At 35.5% G+C, this 11,071-nt stretch overlaps 2 long non-coding RNA genes across 4 annotated transcripts in view; one reads left to right on the plus strand and one right to left on the minus strand.

Annotated features, from left to right (window-relative positions):
- The window catches only part of LOC309644264, a 665,166-nt gene that overhangs the window by 646,611 nt on the left and 7,484 nt on the right, over positions 1 to 11,071 (plus strand). For 2 of the 3 annotated variants that reach the window (XR_014254324.1, XR_014254325.1), the window contains one exon: positions 1 to 10,623. This exon is cut by the window's left edge. This is a non-coding gene — a long non-coding RNA (uncharacterized lncRNA). Of the gene's footprint in view, positions 10,624 to 11,071 lie in introns of those variants that run through there. The other variant, XR_014254323.1, reaches the window with a different exon arrangement.
- The window catches only part of LOC309644279, a 249,827-nt gene that overhangs the window by 53,062 nt on the left and 185,694 nt on the right, over positions 1 to 11,071 (minus strand). The window lies entirely within an intron of this gene.

Consider the following 11,071-nt stretch of genomic DNA (forward strand, 5'->3'; position numbering starts at 1 on the left):
TTGATCCGTCTTTGAAAAAAGATGTGTACTAGCAACAACAATGCCAACTAGGTCTAAAATATTAAAATATTTGAGATGCAAAAATATATCTGGTCTCCAACTATGTAAAGGAAAGGACCAGGTTGGAAAATCTCCTTGGCTACCAAGAAGGGCACACTCTCAAATTCTAACTCTGCAGATGTGGCCAAGGAGGGTAATTGAAAAGGAAGTACATCCCTAAGGTGGAGTCAAGAGCTGGCAGGAGTGATGGACTTGGGTACCACTCTGCGGGGACAAAGCTGGGCCTAGTCAAGACCTATCCTGGAGTAGGACGACCTGACAACATCTGCGCAGGAGAATGTCAGAACTCATATGGTCCTCTGACTGCTACATGCCTTCCACTTCTCCTCGTCTGTTTTAAAATGAAGGGTTAAAGAAGAAATAACTGGAATTAACAAAATATGTAGACCTGAATATAAACAAAAGTACATGTCAAAATCTCTGGGATGCAGATGCAGCTACAGAAGTTAGTGGTGAACTCATACCCTTAAATACATTTAATAAAATCAGGTAAGAATGAAAATAAATAATCTAAATATTCATCATACAAAGCTATCCTTAGAACAGAAGGCATCTTTTAACTTGACTTCTCTGTGAAATCAATTAATGTTGTATTTCCTTCCTTTGTATTGTTGTGCTAATTCCATTGTAGAAATAACCACATTCATTTATCAGTTTTCCTCTTGATGAAAACTTGTGTTGATTCTAATTTTTAGCTACTGTGAATAAAGCTGCTATGAAAATTCAGGTACAATTCTTTTTGTGGATATATGTTTTTATTTCTCTTGTATTAACACTTAGAAATGACATTACTAGGTCAAATGTTAGGTGTAGTTTTAACTTTAATGAGAATCTGTGAACTCTTTTGCCCAGAGTACCATTTTATATTCCAGCAGGTATAAGTATTTGAAAGGAAAGATAAGCCCATCACTTTCTTGTTTGTTTACCAAGAAAGTAATCAGAAGTGTATTTAAAACCAGTAATAGTTTACAGTTTTAAGTTTAACATCTTAAAAAGCAGCTTGTCTGTATACCAGCATTTATCAATTATTAAAATATAATGAAAGAAAGCATCCCGTTACAAAAAAAAAGGAATACCGTATATTAAAATATAATTAGGAAAACATTAAACAAGAAATATACACTACCATATGAATGAAATCATGAAACATTAGTGAAGAACATAAAGGAAGATACAGTTAATGCTAAAATATGCTATAATCCTATTTAGTGAAAATATCAATTTTCCTCCATTAAATTTATAAACATAATGAAATCACAATCAAAAGTGCAATAGATACATAATAGAAAATTACAAACTCATGTTAAAATTTATATGGAAGATTATAAATTGTGTTGAATTTTATGTGATTGTGTGTATGTGAAAGAAGAGTGAAGATATTTTAGAAAAAAAAGTAGAAATCAATGTATAATTTACTTAAATAAGATATTTGAATGTATTTAACAGGATGGCATTGATGCAAGAACCCGCAAATTTATATAATAAAATTATTAAAAGAATTGCATTGGTTACCCATTTACAAACAAATACAGTTAGAATTTACCTTAAAGCATCTACTAGGAAAACCTCCAGAGTGATTTCAGAGGGAGGGATGGAGAGAGAGAAAGATCTTAAATTTACAGTCATTTGAGGGTCCCCTCATTTTACTCAATAATGGAGCATTAGAGTATAAGGAAAACAGAGATCATCTGGTCCAGCTTTTTTTTCTTTCAAATTATATTTTGTAAAATAATATTACCCTGAAGAGTTGGACTGGGAAGAATAGATAGCCTAGAGAAGGATAAGGGATACTAATGAATCTTTTGAAAGAGAAAGGGAAACCGAGCCAGTGAGACAATTTGGGGTTGCATGTAAGATTCCATTTTGAAAAGGTCCATATCACAAACAGGTAGGTAGCTAGGTATGCAGATGCTTTATGATAGATAGATAGATAGATAGATAGATAGATAGATAGATAGATAGATAGATAGGCAGGCAGGCAGACAGAGTTCCTCCAAGCCAGGTCCATCTCTTTTTACTTTTTCCTGTGCTATTTTAGATTGGGAATGCTATCTTGGATTTAAGTGGAACTGTAGCTGCTATAAAATAGTGTTGTTATGGTATGCCTAGATATTAGAAATGCATAGATGTTTCTAAGTGAATTGGTGTATCATCTGCAAAAGAAAACCATAAAGAATTAATGCAATTATACCCTTATCTGCAGGAAAGTCTGGAAATCAATGAAATATGATTCAATATCCATATATCTTTAGTAATAATTTAACATGAACACAAAATTAATGCATTTGAAATTATTACAAATATGATGCCAGCACCGCTCCTGTGGTAATAATAACAAATCTGTCAACACACAATGATTAGTTTGCGTGATCATTTAGTAGTTTTATGTAACTTTAGTAGTTTAAAATGAATTCCATATTTTATGAAACAAAGTTTTACCCACTTGCATTGTCATGCATTTGTCTCTAAAGAACACCAACCACTATTACATTCACTATGAAAATGCACTCTAATTGCCTCAGGAGTCCTATAATGTACATCAGATCCTTAAGTGTGCCAACCAAAAATCTGGGATTGAATCGCTGCTTGAGAACTTATTAGCAATGTGCCTTTGCACGAGTCACTTTTTCCTCAGAACATATTTGCTCCCTTGTAAAGGTACTGTGACAATCAAATGAGGGACTAAATAAATGTACTATGTAAATCAAAAAGTACTCCACAGATTGCGATTGTTGCTACTGTTACAACAACTGGGACAATTAGAAGATTTATAGGAATAATTTTTTAAAGCTTTAATTTTTATATTTTCTCACAAGTTTTATATTTAATAGTGTGATTATTAATAATACTTTATGATATTTATGCCTTGGCACAAAAGTTAAAAGTCACTAGCTCATAAGGCATAACTTCTATGAGCTTGTCATGTACTTTATTCATTTTTAAATAAAGAACACTCTATTGAGGTATGATTTTATTTTTTTAGTAAAAGGTGAAAGATCTATTTGATCTGAAGAGAAACCAAAGTATTATTGAGGTATGACTGAATACAAAAGTCTGTATATATTATTGTATACAACTTGACGAACTTGGGGATAAGTATACACCCATGAAACCATCACCACAATCAATGCCATAAACATATCCATCACTAGACTGTTCTTAATGGCACCTTATTAGTTTACTCTTGACCCCTAACCCAGAAAAGTATTCTGACAACTGTCCTAGAGGACAGTCCCAACTGAAAATAGTATTTTGAAATATATCCTTGAGTAGCTGGTGTGATAGGGAAAATTAATGATGCCAGAATGTGATATTGAAAATATTATGACAGTATGATAACTGCATCTTCAGACATTGCCCATGAAAGGAAATGGGAAATAAGGGGCTAAGTGTGAAAGAAAATTACTAGGATTGAAGGCATTTATGATTTCTATTAAGGTGTATGTGTGTAATGGAAAACATTTTACCAAAGGAGATTCTTTTTCTTTCATACAAGGTAGTGATAATAGGTTGTCCAGCATGGAGAGACAAGAGGATTACATTTGGAGTTAGAGGAACTGTGTAATAATACTGGAGTGACCATCTTGGTTATACCACTATACCTCTCTGTTCATCAACTTTCTCATCTTAAAATGTGAACTCTGAGTAGAAAGGCTGTCTAAGACTCTTTCACATTCTAAAAGATGGTGGTAGGGATGGAGTGAAAAACAAAACAATAAAATATGGCAGGAATTCTACCTGTCTATAAGAAGCACCCTGTAAAATTACTTGCAGATTTTGACTGGCTGTAAATATAGGCTACCTATGATTTTTAAACCTTGTGTGTATCAGCATCACTTGGAAAGCTTTTAAAATATGTATGTAAATTGCTGGATCCTACCACTCAGAATTTCTGATCTAATAGATTTTCTGTCTTTTTTCCTCATTGGATGGTGAACTCACTAAAAACAGCCACTCGTATCCCCAGTATTTAGACTAATTTAGGCTCAGCAAAGGTATAAGAATAAACAGAATAAGTAAATAATGAATTCTAAGTTTTGTGGGGAGACACCATGTAAAATATGAGGGGAGAAATATATATATATATATATATATAGTGAATAAAATGAATGTCTAACATGCATTGACTTCAAGCATTACAGAGAATGGACTAAGGGAGAGACAGGGTATAGACTATTGCCTTAACATAAAATTGGAAGGATTTAGGTCCCTAAGCCATGAAATTCAGAAAATGACAAGTTTGATGTTAAAGCATGCAAGTACAATGCAAATAGCATGATGAGTTGATGCTAGAAAGGAAAGCAAGTTAAGTTAATGTGTCTTTCTAGGCACATTATCCTATGTGCTTAATGTTTTCAATTTTTAACTTTTTAAAAAAAAATTTGGATTATGAAATACTTTTTTTCTGTAAAATATTAACAAAGAAATTTAGCACACGAATTAGATTTTTAAAAGAGTAGCAACGCTGAAGAAAGTCTTAGGTCTCCTTAGCTCTACAGGTCTGAGGAGGCAGCCCAGCCCCCAAGACATTTTCAGGAATTAAACACAGGGCTCTACAAAATGCAGACGAAACAATCAGATTTAGGTGACAAGGCACACTGATGGCAGAGACTGCTTATCAACTACTCGGTCGTCCATCACAAGCCAGAAGCAGCTGGGACTGTGAACGTGAGGGAGGCTTAAGTCTTGCCATCTAAGAACTTAGATCATAGGAATCTGGGGACACTGACTCCCCAGAGCTAGAAATCATCTCCAGTTTCATCACTTAATAGTCACACATCTATCAGTTATCACATGTACAGGACGCATAGTGCATATGAAAAACTGGAGCTTATTTCAACAAGCAGTAATGCTCCCTAGTGTCTAGTGAAGCTTTTTTAGTGTAGAGTGAAGACAAAAGTGACTTTTGTGTAGCATATGCCTGCTTCATTATAAGCTTTCTCTGTGTGCTACTGAAGAGAGAGAAAATAAAGGGTGCGTTCATGGCCCCATACAGTAGGCCAAACCAAAGTTAAGTCACCAAGCGCATGTTGTTATCCTCAAGCAGATGTAAAGGCCTTTATGAAATCCAACCCATACTAAAAGCTAATGCAAAAGCAGGTATTATCAATACTACTTCTATCAGCTAGGAATGTACTTGGCCTCAAGTAAAAGAAAACCTGTACTAAGTTTCACAAGAGTCTATTTAACTGATGTACCAAGAAGTACCAGGAATGGCTCCTATAGCAGCTTAACAACACCTGCAGAAAGAAGCTCCTTCTATCTTTCTTTTTCACAATGCTTAGTAATAGCCACTTCACTATCATGAATTGAGAGCCTCTTTCAGACAGAAAGAAGGAATGAGGAGAAGAGGTGGCACTGGCTGACCAGCCTTGAGGTTTCATTGTGTCTTATGGCAACTCCCAGTTTCAAGGAAGGATGGAAAATTGGTATTTTAGCTTCAGAGGGACTGAAATAGTTAGAAGGGGTTTGGAAATGGAGCTTAGGTCATCCAGTTTAGTTTACTACTTTTTCTAATATAAAGTACTAAATATTCAGGTTATAGGGGTCCAATGGAAACAATACATAATTTAAAACCTCTTATATCCTAATGTATCCCTATATGATCTACATATCTAAAATGTTTTGATGCTCTTACTTTTTTTATCTTGCCAAAAGATGTCAAATATTTTCACATGACTATGTCACAATGTTCACATACCCCCCTCAATTTCAGAGGTTAAAAGGTCAAAATGATGCACATTTTTATATCTTCTAATATTGGCCACTTCTATATCATTAGTTGGTAATATTTTCAAGTATAAAAACACCACTTTTTAAATAACATTTTATGAACACAAAAATATTGTCAGTTTAGTATTTTTGAACAGTATGGAAAAGCACAAAAATGGCTATAATCCCAGGGTTCACATTTAGGGTGTAATATTCCAATGCTATAATTTCATGGATTTTCAATCACGTGATTAAAATAATTTTGTAAGAATAATGTATTGGATTTAATGAAAAATAAAATAAATATTTGTTTTATTTTGTTTCTAGCCTGTACTTTTAGATATTGATTTTGCAAACATATTAAATCAAAATTTACTTTGAATGCATGTAGGATGGCATAAGACTAATTGAACAGACAGGTAGTATTCATACGATTTCTCACAGAATAATGTACTATAGAAAGGTATACATTAAAATGTTAAAGCTTAAGTTGTTAATATACATGTAATGGAGTCCCTGAAGAAGAGAAGGGGGAGGGGGCAGTAGACAAATATTTGAAGAAACAATGGTCACAATTTTTCAATTTGTTGAAAAAATGGAAACCCATAGATCCAGGAAACTTAACAAGCTCCAAGATAAGAAATATGAAAAGAACTATTCCAAGGCACATCACAAGCTGCTTAAAATCTGTGGAGAAAGAGAAAACCTTAAAGCCAACCAAAAAAACCCTGAAAAACAAAAGGACATGCTATGTAATGTAAAAAGAACAGATGTAAGCATGACTTTAGATTTCTCATGGGAAAAGATGCAAGTTGAGACTACAATAACAACAATACATGGTACAGCAAAGTCATTTTCTTAATTTTGGTGATGGTTTCATGTATATATGAATTGTATCAGATTTTACACTTTATATACGTTCAGTGGGTAGGTCAATTATACCTCCACAAAATATTTTTTTAAATAAAAATAAAATAAAAAGCCTATGAAGCAGTAAAGAATGCTAAATCCTACCATCATGATTTTGTATATCCTCTTTTTACATTGAATTTAGCATACAATGAAAATGTGCAGGAAAATATGATAAAATTTTTATGCCAACTGGTTTTCCATTCACTACTAAATGTGATAGGATATAAAGACTCCAGGATTTTTTTCCTGTGGCAAATTCTTGCCAATTTAAACCAGAAGCTATCAAAGCTAAAAGGCACCTTTGCCCATTTCCAAAATAAGTGTGGAGATTTTACTTAAGAAAAAGTTTTGACTTGAAAATGTGGATTTCCCATCAAAGACTTGTCATGAAAAATCCTACACATTTGCTTATCACCTGGTGAAGAAAACTAAGAAAATCATTATCATGGAACATTGGTGAGGCCAGGTATCATTAAAATTTTTAAGCTTGGAGTAGAACCCGGCTTGGAGTAGAAGAAAGCTCAGGCTCAAGCAACATCATCTCAGATATCATCTGCTCTGGAATCACTGATTGCTGAGGTTTCTTTTATGACATTTATCTGCAGCATGAGATGGGGTGCAATTTATTTTAGGACAACCACTTTTTGATTTTCATCTACTCCAGGCAAACTGACACCATTGAAGAAGTCATCCAATTTTGTTAGACCCTTTCATATATTACAAAGAATATTATCATACAAAAATGTCAAGAAATAAAAATCTTGTTACTCTTGCTCTATGGAGCATCTATAATTTTTGATAACATATGTTATTTTCCTGATTTGGTCATGAAGAACATCCATAAGTCATTGCTTCTGCATTGGCCTGTGTTATCCTCAAATACTATTAGGCTGAAATTCAGCTAGTGTTACTGTTTCTTAGGTTTTACTGTCAAACATGCAAAGCAGCAGGGTAAGTGTTATACTGCAGATTAAGAATAAAAAATGAGGAGTTGCTGTACTCTGAGGGTGATCATGTGACTTCATTTGTTCTTGGAGATGTGCCTGTAGGTTGATGATCAAGGCAGCCTGAGCGGAATAAGGAAGCCATGTGATTAGGTAAGTGAATACTTGTGGCTTCTGCTTTTAATAAGTTTCCTTACAGCAAAACCCATCAATACTCAGAAGTCCCCTCCATTGCCATATATGTAAATTGTGGCATCATGAACATATATTGCAACATTCAATTTTTCTTAATGCATCATCAAGCCAACCTGAGTTTTAGTGTATTAAGCCAGACAGTAGTCTATCAGAATCCACTTCTGGTCAGCGACATGGTGACAATCCCCAATTTCCAAACAACTTCTCACTAATCTCATCTCAATAATTGTTACTCCGGTACGCTTGTGACAGTAAATTTTCCAAAAAAGCACATATGAACGGGTGATATTAATTACAACTCCATCTGTTCTAACCCTCTCCACTCTCCTAGCCACTGTAGAGTCACCAAATAATAAAATTCCAATGTGACCCTTGAGTTTGTAGGAGTCAGTGTATATGTTTTATCTTGTGTTGCCCAGGACTTAAAGTTGCAGATGTTCATTCTGACACTGGTGAAGATCTCTTCAAGTTTTAGTAGTCAGCTTTCACCCAATGGAAATGACTTTCAAGAAGGCATACTTATGGTTTCCCAGGTCATTAGCCAAGGTTTAGGATTATGAGGTTATGCAATCAGAAAGCCTATCACCAGGAGGAACAGACTCAGGGTTGGGAGGTCCAGGGACCGCTTCTTCCTCATTTCAACATACTCTGACTTGATTTTTGTGGATATGAAGCAATAATAGCAATTCTCCCAAATTCTAAGACTAGAGAGTTATTGAAGGCTGAGTGACTCTGTCCTCTATTGTGCTTCTATCCAGTTTCATTGCCACTGTGAGTGCTACATCTTTATTTTATTAACAGTAATCTTTACATATTACTCACCTTCCTTATTTAGCTATTAAATTGGGAGTTGTATTTCAAAAAACCCATGCCCCTCCCCAGGATGTAATATTGGCATATCTTAAACAGCTTGAACGATAAGAGGAATCCAGGGTCATCTAATGAGTCTGTTCCACTAACCTAGCACATTTCTTCATGCTGAGCAAGTGATCCAGCACAACCCACTCCTAACTTTCTGTTATTTTATACCAAGCAAAGCATTTTTGCCTGGCATGCAGCTATTAGTGCCTAACTTCTCAAGTCCCAAAAGCACCAGAACATCTGTTCCCAAACTTAGCCCACTTTTCTAACATTTTGGCGAATGTTCTCCCTACCTGAATGGAGGTGTCAACACTGTCCCTAGAGTATTTTAGGTGGAGAGGTTATGAAGGTGAACCTTCAAGTTCTTTGCAAATTAGCCAGTAGCATCCTTGGCCTCCAGAGGGTGGAACTTTAGGCTGTTTGGGTTTCTGGGTTCCGTATCTGAACCTCTAGGCTTGGTGCAGAAATTCTGGATTATGACATTAGTAAAGCAGATTCTGCTAGTTTATACCAGCTCTAAAGCAGCTATTAGGTGCCAACCTAGGCATGCAGTACTTTCAGTTTATGTGTATAGTTTCCATGCTTAAATCAAAGACCCAAACTTTGGCATCATTTTATGAAAATGGAAATGGCGAGGGATCTTCCCTCCTATAGCAATTATTAATTATTTATAATATTACATAATACTTTCTGAGACATTTTCAGAGCCAGAACAGGATAGCACTCAGTAGTAGTCTGACTGCCTTGACAGGTATCTTTCCTAAATAGTGACTAGAAGAAAACATTGTACACTGGTGAAGCACATTAAAACTAGCAATAAAATTTTGAGAGTTTTCTCTTTATTAAAATTGGAGCAAATCAAACTGGGCATGGAATAATAAGCAAAATAAAGTTCTCATCTATGAGCACCTTGGGAAAGAATACTTGCCAGTGAAGTAGCACAAGAACAGACTTCATACTCAGGATTCATTTCAAATATAAACTAGAATTTAAGGACACAAGGTGATGCCAGTCTACATCAAGTACAGGGGCTAAACCTCTTGTAGAGTTTTAGATGTCTGTCTACTTGCTAGATGCTTCTCATGAGCCTTTAAATATGTCCATATTGTTCCCATTAAAAAGAAAAGCAAGAAGAGCCTGGAAGAGGAGGAGGGGAAGGAAAAGAGGAAGAGCAAGAACAAGAAAAGGAAAATAGCAAAGAAAAGAAACATCAACAAAACAAAGGCTACACACCTCTATGGAGGTAGCATTTAGTATCTTTCTTCTCTGTCTGTGGTATAAACTTTCATTTGTTCACTATTTTCTGGGTTCCCTGACTTCCTTACTAATATAACACCTAATTTTTAGCTGGGCACATGGCCTACCTGGAATGAAGAATACATTTTCCAGACTCTTTTGACACTAGCCTTGGCTATGTGTCAAAGCAATGATCAATAGAATGCAAATAGGTGTATCTGAAAGTGTCCAGAAATCACCACTGTAGGAGTAGACAAGCCTCTGTCATCCTTGTCATCCTTTCTCCTCCCTGATGACTGGACTGCAGTCATTATGGCCTGAGACTCAGCAGACTTCTTAGATTATGTAATGGAAGTTGAGGATGGGGAAGCAATAAGATTGACAGAGCTCACGTCCTGATTGTCATGAAGCCACCTTAAATTTACACAGTTATATGTCAATTACAGCTCAATAAAATTGAAAAAAATAATAGTGATGGTACTGTAAGGATGAGATAATTTTGAAAAGCCCTGGCACGAAAAGCCTGGTTTTATTTTACAAATGTGTGCTATTAAAAATGTGTTTCATAAATGGTAGCTATTATGGTGATGCTGATATTATCAGTAAGGCATTATGCTAGGCAGTGTGTGTACAGCAAGGCAGCCCCTACCCGCAGTGAGCTTACAGTAGAGGAAAAGATAGATCAAAACAATATATTAAAAGGCATAGAGGGGCTTCCCTGGTGGCGCAGTGGTTGAGAATCTGCCTGCTAATGCAGGGGACACGGGTTCGAGCCCTGGTCTCGGAGGATCCCACATGCCACGGAGCAACAAAGCCCGTGAGCCACAACTACTGAGCCTGCACGTCTGGAGCCTGTGCTCCACAACAAGAGAGGCCACGATAGTGAGAGGCACGTGCACCGTGATGAAGAGTGGCCCCCGCTTGCCACAACTAGAGAAAGCCTCGCACAGAAACGAAGACCCAACACAGCCATAAATAAATTAATTTTAAAAAAAAAGGCATAGAATTGTGAAACATAGGCAGATATTAATAACTTTTAATTTTATATTGTACTATATATTTTTCCTGGGTTTCTTAAAGTTATTGTAAAAATCCATTGAATTTTCACCTTTTAGACATATCTCAAATAATAAAAATGGGTAATAGAAGTA

The sequence above is a fragment of the Balaenoptera physalus genome (genome assembly GCF_965194825.1).
Source record: "Balaenoptera physalus genome assembly, chromosome: 15".
Lineage (NCBI taxonomy): Eukaryota > Metazoa > Chordata > Mammalia > Artiodactyla > Balaenopteridae > Balaenoptera > Balaenoptera physalus.